Source organism: Arachis hypogaea, chromosome 2 (assembly GCF_003086295.3).
Source record: "Arachis hypogaea cultivar Tifrunner chromosome 2, arahy.Tifrunner.gnm2.J5K5, whole genome shotgun sequence".
NCBI lineage: Eukaryota > Viridiplantae > Streptophyta > Magnoliopsida > Fabales > Fabaceae > Arachis > Arachis hypogaea.
Window position 1 is genome coordinate 5,912,941 of NC_092037.1, and position 14,813 is coordinate 5,927,753.

Below are 14,813 nucleotides of genomic sequence, written 5' to 3' on the forward strand. Positions count from 1 at the left end.
AATTTGTCCCTTTTCTTAATTATAACATTATAAGATGATAATGTTAATGTATGTGTGTGTATATATATATATATCCACTGTTGGGTCTCTCTTTCCGTTCACTGCATTAATGGTGACGCAGAAAAGTTTGTTACTTTTTTTTTATAATTTATTTTTCTCTCTCTCTAATGGGTGTTTCTGTTAGCATTGTTGGGTTGATGTGGATCAAAACACTGCTCCTTTTTCTGCTGCTGCTATAGATGCTATGCTGCTTAGTTAGGCATTTTAGCTTTGCAGATAAAATACCTCAGAAACTTTGTACAGCTGTCAAAGGGTAATTTTTTCTCTTCTTCTTCTATCATTCTTCTTCTTCTCCTTCTCCTTCTTCTAATTCTTCTTCTTCCTTTTCTTTCTATTTTTGATAATTACTTTAATTTAATTTTAACAACTTTTCTCTGTTCTACATACATACATCATACATGTGTTATTATCTTATTAGAAAATTTTCAAATGTTTTAGTATTTTAGTAATTTTAGTTATTTATGTTAATTATATATATTTTATAACAAAAATTAATTATTAAAATACTAATATTTTTAGTGTTTTAATAAGTAAATATTTTTATGATTATGAAAATGATATTACGAATGGTTAGATAATTTAATATATTTGATTGAATTATTTAATAATTTATTATGTTATTTTTGTGTGAAAATTTTCAATTCTTTCTAATTCTTCTCTTAATTAAAGGTTATTATTATTGTTGTGTATTTATTAATTATCTTGAAATCATATAAAAACTCATCAAATTTTGATGTATTTTCTTTAACAAGGTTATTAGATATGCAACAATAAAAAATGATTAGATAAAACAGTAAAATTATACACTCTATTATTGTATCTGAATACATTTAGGTACTTTGTTTTGTTTTTTTGTGATGATACATTTTCTTGTCTTTTATATTCAGCAGCCGCATTTTCTTGTCTGGAATTGTACTACACATATATACACAAAAACGTGTTTTAGGTTAATACAGAAACATCTCTAATAATATAAACACAAGGGTAAGTAGATAAGTTAATTAGTACCCTATTTTTTGTGTTCTTATTATTATTATTATTATTATTATTATTATTATTATTATTATTAATTTATTACTATAGTAGTCGTATTAGTGGTGCAATTTATTTAAACTTTAATTGGCTATTTAATTTATTATTATTTTACTTTATTCCTCGCGTGATGTTTAATTACTCTTCAACACTGTACTCTTTACTGTTGAAAGTTGAAAACTCTCACTGCTTAATTAACATGCTAACAATTTTTATTTTTTATTATTATTTGGATTCTTCACAGTCATTGCAATAATTATGCAGAAGACTTTTTGGACACATACATCGATCGAATTCATGGAGAGAGCATAATATCCGTGAGTTGATTAATAATTATTATGAATTATATATCAGCTTTTATATTATTATATATAATTTTTGCAATATATATATGCTGAGTGAAATTTATCAAAATATATTGGATATACTATATAGAAAGTTAAACTTTAATTTTTCCTTTTAAAAATAGTTATCATTTTTATTAATTTAAAACATGTATGTGTATGTTCTTCACTATATAATCTAAAGTAAACTAAGAATATATATATTATTGTACTTTACTGAGTAAAGAGAGTTCCCTATCAAACACGGACTATGCTTTAAGGTTTACATGAATTTTCATTACTTTACTTATTAAAGGTGCTGTAAAATGATAATAGCCAAAGATAATAATAATAGAGTAATTTAATTTAATCATTAATATAAAAAATGATTTAATTATACATTCATTACATTGTTGGTATATATAAGCTACTTTGTTTACACAGAGTGAATAAATAAAAATAAAACATTGCTAACAAATGGCCTTAGAAACATTTTCATTTTTAGTAACAAGATTATTAAGGTAGAAATTCTTATTAGAAACTATCAGAAGTTTATTATAATTCCAATGCATTTATTATGCAAATATTTTTACAAATCATCAGCAGTTATAAAACAACATAATAATGTGCATTATCTATCTATATATCTATATTATATCAATTAAACCTTAGGAGCATTAATTAATCAAGAGAAGCCCTAAAATATGTTTTCTATGTGAATGTATGTATTTGGTGTACTAATAGTAATAGCTTGAGAGAAATTGAATCATCACTCTCAATCTTCTTTTGAATATATATAGAAGTTGTAAACAGATAATTGATCACATGAGTAAAAATAATTAATTTTTAAATTTATTATTTAAATATAATTAGATGATTGTATATATTATAAATATAACTATTTATGTATTTTTTTCTTATAAGTTTAAATTCTTAGAAAAAGTGGTTTAATTTATGATATGTTATGAAAACTTCTATGATTAAAAAGTTTTAAATTTCATTTTTGTTGAACAAAAATAAAATATAAGTACAAGGTAAATAAAAAGAGAAAAAAATACATACAAAAAAGATTAAGCAAAATAAAAAAATGTGTTAAAAATATAACTATTTATGTATTTTTTTAACAATTTAAATTTTTGAAAATAATAATTTTATAACTATTTAACATTTTTTATTATTAATGTATTAAAATTAAACTTTTCTATATATATATATATATATATATATATATATATATATATATATATATATATAACCATGTTACATATATAAAAGAAAGTTAACTATCAAATCAGTTAATAATACATAAATATATATTAAAATATAAAATATAAAATATATATTAAAAATAAATTAATCAACATAAATATATAGTAGTTGATTTTTTTATGTGTGTAGCATTTTTGATATAGAAAAGATAAAGAAAAATGAAGACATTAAATGCAAACAATATATTGACTGTTGAAATAACATAAAAGGGAGACATGAAAGATGCATACAGAATGTATGTTATGTGTGTTCTCATCAAGGTTTGTAATATGTGAAAGCATAAGAAGCAACAACATCATGTGGGACAGTAAGATCAGCAGTAATTGACACACAAATAAATACATATATGGAAGCACAACTTTTCTTTTTGTATTACTACACAGACTTAAATGGTGATGATGCTTTTGTGTAAAAATAATAGGAATATCTCACATCCTTCTTGTGAAGTCAATTTCCATGAAAGAGACTACAAATGCATCCCTTTTTGTTTTCTTATGTGTTTCTTCATCCAAGTTTTCAAATGCATGCATTGGAACCCAACACTGCTGGAAAACATGTTACTGTATAGTATGTTGTAGTATATAGTTAGGTCAAATATGGTTCTTCCTTTGATGATACTATTTTTTTTAATTTAAGTTGATAGAAAAAATACATAAATAGTCATATTTTTAGTACGTGTTTTCGAGTAAGAGTTTCTTTTGGGTTTGTTTAAATTTTTGTATAATTTTTTTGAATAATGCTATATATACATTAAAATCAGCCACTAAAATCAGCCATTAGTATAAATATATATTAAAATACAAATACACATTGAAAATAAATTAAACCACACATGTATTTATATACAAATACATTGGTGGTTGATTTTAGTGCACAAATAATATTTTTTATTTTTTTTACTTTATATTTTTTTCTGAATAATAAGGATCGAACTCTAAATCTTTTAGTCATAGAAGTTCCGACATTATATTATCAAATCACTTTTCTAAAAGTTTAAACTGATAAGAAAAAGTTTATAAATATATATGTGTGTATAAATTTTAGTATAACTATGTTATAGTACCTACGATGATTATATAAGTGTTGTTAAAATTAAACTTATATTTTTTTATATTTTAGTAATTTTTTTAAAACAATACTTTTAAAAAAATATTGTTTAACAATAAAAAATATTATTTTTATTTTAATAATATTTTTTAAAATACTCTAATTACCGTAATATAATTAATAATACTAGAATATATATATATATATATATATATATTACGCACTTTGCATGAAAACCGTAAATGAAGATATGCATTATTACCTCTATTGCCAAAGGATCTTTCATGGCATAATGATGAATCATATTTTTTATAGAACTTTCAGACCCCATTATTATATATATATTTTTTCATGGGATTCATTGTTATTCCATAATATATATAGGTTTTGTGTTTGAATATTGTAAAATAATTGGATGCATATATTAACTACATTTTTTTTATAGTAGATCAAAAGTTATTCATATTATACTGAAAATGTTTATATGTAGGTATGCCACCTTATTTCTTTGATGATGTTTTAGTTAATTATGAATGAAATGTATATATGTTATGCAGAAAGGGAACAGCAACATATGAATACCAAAGAAGATTAAAGATTTGAAGCCTTGATAGAGATTTTTCAATAATGAGAGATCTCAATCTTGAATGAAGGTACATCTTTAAATTTTCTGAATATATAATAAATTTTAACCCCTTTTTAGCTAGGGGGCAGTAGCATATGCATTTTAATCACTAAACATTTTGACTAAGTAAACTATATATATAATTGAATAAAAATGTTATTTGTACACTAAAATTAATTAATATATATATATATATTATTTAATTTATTTTTAATATATATTTTATATTTTAATATAAATAATATATTAGTGGCTGATTTTTATAATTAATTTTAGTAGATATATATAACATGATTGAAATTTGAAATATCTTTTTTATATATTATGTTGTAAAATGATTAAATATTTGGACTAAGTAAACTATATATATAATTGAATAAAAATGCTATTTATATTAAAATTAGTTATTATATATTATTTAATTTATTTTTAATATATATTTTGTATTTTAACATAAGTTATATACTAGTGACTGATTTTGATAGTTAATTTTAATATATATACATGTACTATGATTGAAAATTAAAATATCTTTTTATATATTATGTTGTAAAATGACTATTCCCTTTCACATATTATTCTCCAAAATGTCCGTCCACATAAAAATGGATATATCTAAATTAAGTATTTATTTATCTTTTAATTTAATCATGACCATATTTCTTTAATTTGGATGAAGATCGTACTATTGATGATAGGTGGCATAATGTCAGATCATAAACGAGTGAAAGGTATTTATTATTACCACATTTATATTTGCATATATAAATCAAAGTATAAATATGTTGTAGAAATAATCCAAAGCATGATCATAAATTTGATTTGAAATGAAACAGTTGTGAACTGTGAACCAGTTTTGTTATTAGAATATAGTTGCATTGCATTTACTATGGTTCATTGCATTTACCCTTTCAAGTGAATATACACATAATATATATATATATATATATATATATATAACTTAAAATTATTAGTTAGATTAGAGGGAAATAAAAAAGTTCCAAGTCCATACAGTTTTAACTATTTAATTACTACTTTTTCTAACTCAAAATTTCAGGTAACTGAGAAGGCTTAATGAAGCTTAAGCTATTTTTCTCTCTTCATCTTTTTTTTTATAATTATTATTATTTGTTTTAAATGAGATTTAATTTTTTCTACTGTGTCTGAGCGTTTATTTCAAGGTTAAAAAAATATAATTCACGGAATTATATTCTCAGGTATATCACACATGGGACTATATATTATAAAAAAAATTGAAAATTATTTTTAGTCAATAAAAGGAAGAGTTTCGAAAAAAATATAATAATTGAAAAATATAATGTTACATGTTAATAGAAACCCACTTTTTGATATGGAAATAAAGTTTTCAAATTTTGGTAATAATTTTTTTCCTGAAAAATAATTTGTTTTTAGAAACAAAATTTCAAAAATTAAAACAAATATAAAAATAATATATTTTTCTAGACAATTTTTAAAAATATTTTTTTTTTTGAAACAAACGCCCACTAAGAAATGGTAAAATAAAGTAGTAACGTGAAATTCATATGTGAATGAAGTTATGCAATAGTAGTTTGCTTTATGAAAAAAGTTTGAACCTGTTCTGGAATAATTTACCTTATATTGGTTGAAAAGCAATACAATTGTTTTTTAAGTTGTGGTAATTTTCTTTGTCTAAAAAAATAGTTGTCTTTTTGGGGTGTGAAATAATTGTACATGCATTTATCTAAAGACACTGTATGTACATAACACTATGGATAGACATGTGAGGACGGATAAAAATGAAAAATAAAATTTAAATGAAAATTTCTTAATTCAGTGATGGATGTTAAATTAGTCGGCAATGGATAAATCTGTTTTTGTGTGTGTGTGTGTTTTTTTTTAATAGTTTGTTATTATTTAAATTAAATTATTCTTGTAACTAATTTTTTTATGCATCTCTTTTTATTTTTAATTAATTTTTATTGTATCAATAAATTATTAGATTAGTTTAATTAATAAAATAATTTGATCACGTACGTTACCGAGATTTAAAATAACTTGCTATTATGAAGTATTATTTTTATATTTATGACATAAGATGATCATTGAAGAAAATGACATGTAGATCAGCATAGTATATATTATGTTTTTTCAGTCAAATTTAATTTAAATATTAATTAAAATATCATTTTCAATGGTTAAATGATAATATTTTTACATAAAATAATATTGTTTCACTTCAAGTGAGAACTCACTATAAATACCACGATTTAAAGGATAGGAAACAGAATAAAACATTAATTTAATTTGAATAGAATTTTTGTTATCACCTTAGATAAATTATATTTAGAGTATTATCTTAAATAAGTTTTTAAAAAATTAGTCATCGACAAATCAAATTTATCTACAGAAAAATTAATTAAGTCTTTAATTTTTTAAAAACTTTAGAAATATATTAGATATGTCTTTACGTTAAGTTTAGTTGATAAAGATTATATTCTTTTTCTTACGTAAACTGTGATGTGTCAAATAAAATGATACGTATTACTCTAAGAATAATTTAGTTCTTTATACACATAGTAAATACGATATTATTTTATGATAATTCTAAATGACACTATTTTAAGTAGACAATTTATTCTTAATTTTAATTACTGAATTTAAAAGATCTATCTGACTTATAATAAAATTTTTAAAAAACTTATCTGATTTATATTATAAATCATCAAAAACACCATCATCATAATATAATTGTTTTATATATGTGATAATTCAACCTGATGCAATAAGACCTGTTATTGTACAACATAATATAATGCTACCTTTAGAGAAGAAATGAGTAGTTATCAATGAAGCTTTTCTTTTTTGAATGTGATAGTCTTGTATGGCTACTTAATAGTCTATTTTTGCTTAATCTATCTTTAGCATTTGCATATATTATAGTCTATCTTTACTTTGTATACCACTTATTTTATAATTTGGGATAAAATGTATAATGTCACTTGAATCAAAATATCATCTTAGCCATTTCATAGCTTATCACCTTTCTTCCCAACAAAATTTCACAAAGGCAAAATTTCACCACTCACAAAATTCTCCTAATATTAAACCACTCAAAAAGGCAAAATTTCAACTTTTTTTCCAACACTACTGTGATTTTTATTATAATTCAGATAGGTTCCTTAAAAATTTTATTATAAGTTAGATAAGTCTCTTTAATGTCATTGTTTATGAGTATCCAAAAACTAAAATTGTTGGTTGGAATGGTTATAAAATAATATCGTATTTATTATATGTACAAAAATTTAAATTATTCTAAAAGTAATACGTATCATTTTACTTGACACATTAAAGCGTCAATGTCCACGTAAGAAAAAGAATATAATTTTTATCGATTAAATCTAATGTGTGAGGGCATATATTTAACATATTTTTAAGAATTTTGAGAACTGAAGACTTAATTTTTTTTAGAGACAAATCTGTTAGACGACCAATTTCTTTAAAATCTATTTAGAGTATTACTTCTATATTTATTTTCTCCATAAAATTAAGGGGTCAGTTTAGTGTATGTTGGTTACTTTTTATTATTCGTAATATTTTGTAAAAATAATATAGTGGAAATGGTAAGTTTAACCCTTCTGATCTATTAATTTTACATGTAGACCTAGTGTTAATGAACTGAAAACAAATTCGTTTTACACAACAATAAACTTTGGACTGTAAAATATAACAATCATTCACATGAATTTCTACAAAAATGTTTAATATGATATATGAAATTCTATAAATTCGATTCTTATATTGTCCATCATTCTTTAAAATAAAAGTTAAAAATTAGCCCCAAAGAAAGGAACAAATTTATGTTTTGTCGTCCATGCTACAAAAAGTGCTTTTGCATAATTATGGGTCCTGATTATCACCATGAAGAATATAATTATCCATTCAAAGATAATTAAACATATCTCTTTTAAAACCTTAACTACTAACATATTCTTAGAGCACTTAATAATCAAATCAATAATTAAAAATGCTAGTTGTGTATGTATGATGATATTAAATAGTTCTTAAAGATTATTATGTGAGTTATACTCTATTAAATCCCAAATAAATCTCAATTGTTAAAATTTTATTTGATCACAAATCTATGTTTATTTTTTTTTAAAAGTTCAACAATAATTGTTTATTAGTAGTAATCTTATTAACTAAAGGGGAGAGAGGGAATAAGCTAAGTAAAAAATAAAATAAATATAAAAAAGGAATATATATTTAATAATAAGAATTATTGTTGAATTATTTTCTTAATCTATGTCTAAAACTATATACAACTTAACAGTCATTTTGATATCAGAGAGAGTAATATAATATAATATAATAACTTATAGATAGTTGCTATGAACAAATTAAACCTTCAAATAAAAAATATGTTAAACATATAGTTATATATATTAAAAGAGAAGTTCTGTCAAAATAAACATCTTAGAAACACACACCAAAAAAAAAAAAATTTCTATTTATAAAAATAAAGATTGTTACCAGATTTAGTTAGAAACCTTGATTTTAACAAAGTTATTAATTAAAGCATCGATTAAGAAAATAATAAAACATGTTCTGCTTTTCATTGATGATGGTGGTGGATAGTACTGTATGTATGGGATGTATCTGAGATGCATGAAGGAAGAAGGAAGCAACAAAATTGACTACTTTTCATGGGTAAAGATCAGTCTTGGGATCAGCTCTGGATCTGAAAATATAGACATTTGAATGAAGGAGGCAGTGCCCCCACCCTATACACACCTACCTCCTATCTAGGGCTAATTAATATATATATATATATATATATATATATATATATATATATATATATATATATATATATATATATATATATATATATATATATGGTGTATATATATAAAATACAAAAAATTTTAAGTGTACCGATATACTGGTATTTTAGTAAATTTTAATCGTTGATTTTAATTATATATTTATTATATATATTTTTTATAATTAAGATTAACGATTAAAAATTATTTTTTATTGAAATACCAATATATCGATATACTTAAAAGTTTTTTTATAAAATAAAGGACAACGTATGACACATATAGCTAGGTTTTATTACTACTATTAATATTATTATAAATATAACTATTTTAAATTGATCGACTAATTAGTTTGTTCGTATGTTTTAATAAATGTCGTTTAAATTTAAATTTTATTTGTATATATAAAAATTTATTGATTAGTAATGAATTTTTAAATAAAATTCTTATTTACGATAGATTAGTTTTTTTAACCTATCGATTAGAAAATATTGTATACAACCGAAAAATATTATTATTATTATTATTAGACAATAACATATCAGTTAATTTATTTATTCTTTTATTTTGTTAAACACATGTAAAATTGGTAAAAATAAAATTAATTGAAATAACAAATAAATTACAATTCAATTAAGTCTTCGATTCAAATTTTGAAGATAACAAAAAATATCTTTTATAAACTATATATTAAAAATATTTTAAAAAACAAAATTATACATCATCAACCTTTTGTATATTCTTATTATATATATATAATATAGATAACCAAAGTAGTTAAAAGATGTTTGACATATATATATAGCTGATGAAAATAAAATTCAATTTTATAAGAAAAGAGCTTGATATAATGCATGATTATTGTTGTTGGTTTGGATTGATTGATGATGCTAAACCATAAAAGGAGAAGAATGAAAATGGGAAGAAACATAATTAATTATACTATGTTTAACTAATGTATTGATTATTATGAATAGGTCTAAAAATATTTGAAGGAATTGTTGATGAATTCATGTTCTGAGTTCTCATCTTTCTTCAGCTTTTGACTTGGCATGGCGTGGCCTTTCCTTTAATTAACTGAAAATCAGAAATCCATTGGACGCATGCAGTGTACTCTTTCAGTGATCAATCCAAATCATTGTAATTGTACGTACTAAACGATATTGGACCACTTCACCCATCATCATACATACTATTCATACATATATTTATTTATTTATTTATTTATATTCTCATATATCATCATCTCTCAATTTTAATTTTTAATTAGTTGTAATTATATTCATGTGCAAATTATTTATATGAGGTTATTATTTCCTTCACTATATATACTAATTATTGTTTATCATGATTTCCTTTGGAGTTTTATTATTTTTTAGTTAATTAATTAAACTCAAATTTAGATTAATTAGACGTTCATTGGGGATTTAGATGCTATATATTATACTGAATTTAACGGAAAATTAACCATTTTCAGTGAATATAAATTAATTTTTTGAAAATTTTCTTTTACCCTAAATTCTTTTTTAAATTCTTAAATTTTAAATCTTAGTTTATAGATTCTAATTTTTTTTTAAAAATAAAGACTAAAAAAGTTATATAAAAAAAATTAATATCAACTTAAAAAATATTAAAAACAAATATTTTTTATTAATATTAGTCAATTTTAGGTTAATATTTTAGCTTTATACTATTAGAATTTAGGGTTTAAAGTATAAGAGACTAAATATTAATAAAAAATTTGTTAATAATATAACATTGCTCATTAATTAATTAAAGTTGGTTCTCTTATCTATATATTTACTATTCCTTTGAACTTTGAAAAAAAAAAAAAAAAGAGGAGGAGGAGGAGCAAGTGAATGAATTGATATTGAGATTAATTAATATGAGTGTTGAATTTTGAAGGGGGTTTAATTAATTAGGTTTAGGTTGAGTGGTAGTTTGTATATATGTATAGCTGTTAAAGCCCTAAAAGTGAGGAAGATACAAGTACCAATTCCAAAAGTGAATTTTCAAAGCTACCACTATATAGCAGCTTTAATACTATTATTATATTCAGTTCTAATTTCATAGAGGATTTATATGAAACAAGAGATTGGAGGACCAGAGAGAGATGCATGTAAGATGAATATGGATATGAATGAATAGAAGTTATTACCCCATAAAAGTGACATATCATGAGATCCTATATGTATGTGTTCAAGTTTTTGCTATATATGCTTTACAAGATAATAAAGTTATTTATATAACAGATCAGATATGCATGCACATTCATTTCGGTTGAGGATGAGAATCAGGACCATGTTGCCCCCTAAAATTAAAGTTATATATATAATGTTAGATGACTTTTTTTTTTTATGAAAATATCTTTATACAAAGATGATATTATAAATCGTTAGATGATTCAGATAAATATATTCAATTAAATATGTTAAATTATCTAATGATTCACAATTATAATGATATTGAAAATATTTTAAGTGCATTAGGGAACACCGATGTACCAATTATTTTAACCGTTGATTTCAATTAATATATATTATATATACTTTTTATAATTCAGATCAACCGTTAAAACAACTAGTGTACCGATACTCTCAGTACACTTGAAATGCTTCCAATGATATTATATTTGTATTCTGTTTTATTTTGTTATTTTGTTAAAAATATTTTTGGAAATTAAGTTATTTTTTATGATAATATTAAAGAGGATATATAGTTTTTAGGAATATTTTCTGATTCATGCATTCGATTAAGGATAGGTTGAGGTTGTACAGAATGATCTAAAACAAATTTAACGATTTACAATATCATCTTCATATCAAGATGTTTTCATTGAAGTAATCATACAATAATGTTATGAACTAATATTTTTAGTATATGTTAAAGTATAATTTTTCTAAAAATTTAATTTAATAAAAAGAGATATATAAATAATTATATTTTTGCCATATTTTTTCACACAATTTTTTTTTTTAGATTTAGGTGAATTTTACATAGAATTTTTTTGTCTGCTTTATACATAAATTTTTTTTTTGGAATTCAATAAAGCTATACAAAGGTAGAATTTTAGACATTTCGATCATAAAAACTTTAATATTATCTTAAGATATCACTTTTCTTAAAATATTAAACTGATGGAAAAAAATATGTTTATATCTAACTATATAAAAAATTAGAGAGTTGGTCATCGGTTACAAGAAGTAATTAATTAGTTAAAATGGAATATTTGAGCCGTTAGTTCTTTTATTAATAATCAAAATTAAAACACAAAATTATATAAATTTTTTAAATAATTATATAACCTAAAAAAAATTAATTTTAACCATGTGTATATATATGCATGCTTGGCTCAAATTTTCTTAATGTCCTTGTGATATATATTCTTTTATATGTTGGACCAGATACCTAGTGCCTCTGATGTGACCAAGGAAAGCTTGCTGTTTATTGACTAGGGTTTCATTTCATTTTTAGTATTATTTATTTAAAAATAGAATAAAATAAAAAGAAAATTTTAAAACGATTTATTTTTAAATAATAGAGTATTGCACTACTTGTTAATTAAAAAAAAAGTTTTCTATTTATTATTGTTAGTGACTACTTAAGTTTAGGTCTAGTTAAATTTACTTGCATTATTAAACAATTCTAACTATCCCTAATTTTACATAGTCACTAACAATTACATTTTATACGAATATATAGTTTAAATTTAGAATTTAATTATGATTTAGAATTTAAAATTTAAGATTTTTAGAATTTAATAACAAGTTAATTTTTAGAAAGCATTGTATTTCGTTTTTTTTTTTGGAACGTGTTAATATTTGTGCTTAAAATGAACTTGTGGTGAGGGTTAGAATGCTTGGGACCAAATTCAGTAACAAACTAACCAACTTAGGTTGGTCAAATGGTCAGCTTACTCGTCCGCTTAAGCAAGTGTCGGGAGTTCGAATCCCGCTTTGTGCATGCAGCAATCCATTGACCGTTAAATGGAGCTCAGATCCGCGACGGATTAGTCTTTGACCTGTCGGGTTGGAAAATACCGTGGGAAACAAAAAAAATCGGTAACAAACTACAATACATATATTTATTTCAATTATATCTTCAAATGTAACAAAAAAAAAAAACTTAATATAATGATTGGCGTAGTCAAAGTAGTAAGTAAACCGAAACACACAATGTGGCGATGTAAATGATAGGAGGCATAATATTGACATGAAAGGATATGATTTTGAACAGATATAGACACACAAAAGCATAAGCAGAGAAAGAAAGATACATGATGATGAAATTAAAGCTAAGTGTTTGGGTGATGGCATGACATATATATAGCTGCTAATGTAGCTTCCACATGCCATAGTGTTATCCTTTTGTCTGATTTTGAATTTATTGCAACAAATTTGAAAGGAACAAGAGAATGTAATGTGTACGAAGCTTCTTTAGTGGCACCCCATGTTGTATGTTACTTTGGGATATGTGGTCTTGGTTGCAGTGCCCTAATTCATTCATTCTGGGTTTGGGTTTTGGCCTCTGAATATCACAACTTATACTCCATTGGATCAGATGCATGTGGGATTTTATATTCATCCATATTAATACCCATTCTAGTTAGGTAAAACTACTAATGCTTTGATAGAGATATGTCCCAAATCTTCTCTTTTTTTATTTCCATCAATTTTATTTTCATCAACCTACTTCAAAAACAAAAATTTTAAACTCGTAGAAGAAAATATATTATGATTAATTTATTATATTTTTAATATGTCACTTAATTATGAAATAAGAATTTTTTTCTTAATTTGTATAAATTTTCTTTTCACTTAAGCAATGAGAGTCAACTGTAGATTTTTAAGAGATACAAATTTTGATACCATATCATAAACTGTTTTTTAAAAAAAATTTAAGAATAAAAAAATGTTTAATTATTCTGTTAGTTTCTATAGTTTTACAAAATTTTCAATTAGGTCCCTGTACTTTTTTTCTTTTAATTGGGTCCTGCACTAAAAAAGAAAAAAGTATAGGAACCTAATTAAAAATTCGCAAACTATAAGGACCAACAGAATAATTAAACTTAAAAAAAATATATAAATGGTTATATACGAGAAAAGTTCAAAAACTAGCAAAATTTATTATTTTTGGTTAATACTTTTAACTATTAGTTCAATTTCTTTAATATAATAATCTAACAATATATTTTTAACTTATAGTTTAAATATTGTTCGCTAACTGATGATAAAAAAATATTAAATTCTACTGTCTTATAATATTCCTTGTTATATATATCGATCTCCAAGAAGTATAAAAGAGTTTTACACAATTTGGTAGCAATAAGCACTTATTGCCACTAGAGGTCAAGCATTAGAAGTACATTTCAGCAAAGATAAAATTTCATAACAATTTGCAGATCAAGATTGTCAAAATGTTGATATTAAATTTTCTCAATACAAACAACAGATCCAAAATTATCAGAAGATTCTTTTTTAGTTGTTAGTACTATGGATTCAACTTTCACACCAAAGATGATAGATTATTTTTATAGCTATCAAATATGAGAGAATAATGAGTCATATTTTACAGAATCAATGAAATTTAAAATCAAACAACTCAAAATATAACTTAAGATGATGAAGAAACAAGGATTTACAGTTTTAGAAT

The 14,813-nt window shown here is 22.8% G+C and overlaps 1 long non-coding RNA gene across 4 annotated transcripts; it reads left to right on the top strand.

The window, feature by feature from the left end:
• Window positions 1-166: 166 nt before the first annotated feature.
• LOC112734694 (uncharacterized) lies at window positions 167-10,398 on the top strand. 4 transcript variants are annotated; one of them, XR_011867090.1, is made up of 5 exons: window positions 167-313; window positions 1,337-1,409; window positions 4,289-4,384; window positions 5,036-5,087; window positions 10,139-10,283. It is a non-coding gene; the product is annotated as an uncharacterized lncRNA (long non-coding RNA). The 4 variants fall into 4 exon arrangements; XR_011867093.1 differs by lacking the exon at window positions 167-313 and adding an exon at window positions 604-629 and having other exon boundaries at window positions 10,201-10,398; XR_003812818.2 differs by lacking the exon at window positions 167-313 and adding an exon at window positions 604-629.
• Window positions 10,399-14,813: the final 4,415 nt, after the last annotated feature.